The sequence below is a fragment of the Suricata suricatta genome, chromosome 8 (assembly GCF_006229205.1).
Source record: "Suricata suricatta isolate VVHF042 chromosome 8, meerkat_22Aug2017_6uvM2_HiC, whole genome shotgun sequence".
NCBI classification, from domain to species: domain Eukaryota; kingdom Metazoa; phylum Chordata; class Mammalia; order Carnivora; family Herpestidae; genus Suricata; species Suricata suricatta.
Genome location: NC_043707.1, coordinates 28,090,553 through 28,091,463, shown reverse-complemented (window position 1 = coordinate 28,091,463; position 911 = coordinate 28,090,553). Strand labels below are relative to the sequence as shown.

The 911-nt window shown below is 66.2% G+C and overlaps 1 protein-coding gene across 1 annotated transcript in view; it reads left to right on the top strand.

Moving 5' to 3' along the window:
* Positions 1 to 621: 621 nt before the first annotated feature.
* The window catches only part of GTF2IRD1 (GTF2I repeat domain containing 1), a 108,301-nt gene continuing 108,011 nt past the window's right edge, over positions 622 to 911 (top strand). Inside the window, exon 1 of the mRNA XM_029948492.1 lies at positions 622 to 644. The gene's annotated coding sequence lies outside the window, so the exon portion shown is untranslated. The remainder of the gene's footprint in view (positions 645 to 911) is intronic.

The window sequence follows — 911 nt, the reverse complement described above, 5'->3', positions numbered from 1 at the left end:
TCATTCCCCAACCCCACTGTTCTGGCCAACACCATGGGCAAGGCATTCAGTGGGCACCGGGGGCCCCTGGGCTTGGCCCTGTGCTGGGCACTGGGGACCTGGCCTGTCTAGGAGGAGCTCTGTCTGAAGAGCTTGTGGGCTAGACCTGCTCAGCCAAGTTTATCCTTTACCAAGTGCCTGCTGTGTGCCCGGCAGGGCCCCAAAGAGGCTGGGAAGACTCGGTGGGCTTTGCTGGGACCTCGAAGGTTCTCACTCTCCAGCTGGCTCTCTCCATCTAGGCCAGGAGCTCCCTGGGGTCGGGGCCTGCCTGGCTCAGTGTCCCTCCCAGGAGTGCCCAGCATAGCAAGGGCACAGCACCCGACTCAGGGCACCACTCCCTGTGCTGAATGAAGATGCACAGCTTCGGCTTGGGAGAGGATGGGAGATGTGCTCCTGATTCCATAGGACGGCGGGTATGGTAGGGGAAGGGGGTGGCAAACGCCTGAGGGGGGGATCAGAAGGAGGACTGCCCAGGCAAGATGGGCCTTGGAGCCTCCAGCTGGAGCTGCTGCGACCTTGGGCAGGCTACTGCTTTCCTTCACATCCCCAAGGACAAAGGCTGAAAGAGGTACCTGGACCGGCCACCGGAAGCTAACCTGGGCAAGGTGGGAGTGACCAGCCAGCCGAAGACTTCGGTTTTTCCAGCCGCCGCCCGCCGCCGCCGCGCAGGGCGCCGGCCTCAGCTCCCGGGTGTCTCCCCGCGTCGGTCGAATGACCTTGACCCTGAGCTCCGGGCCTCCCAATCCCCGCGCCCCCCGCGCCCCGGGCTTCCTAATCCGTCCCTCACCGGGCGCTGGGGGGAAATGGAGGGGCGTCGCCGGGCAGCCAGGGGGCGCCGAGGCCGCAGGCGCCCCCTCCCGCAGGCCCCCCTG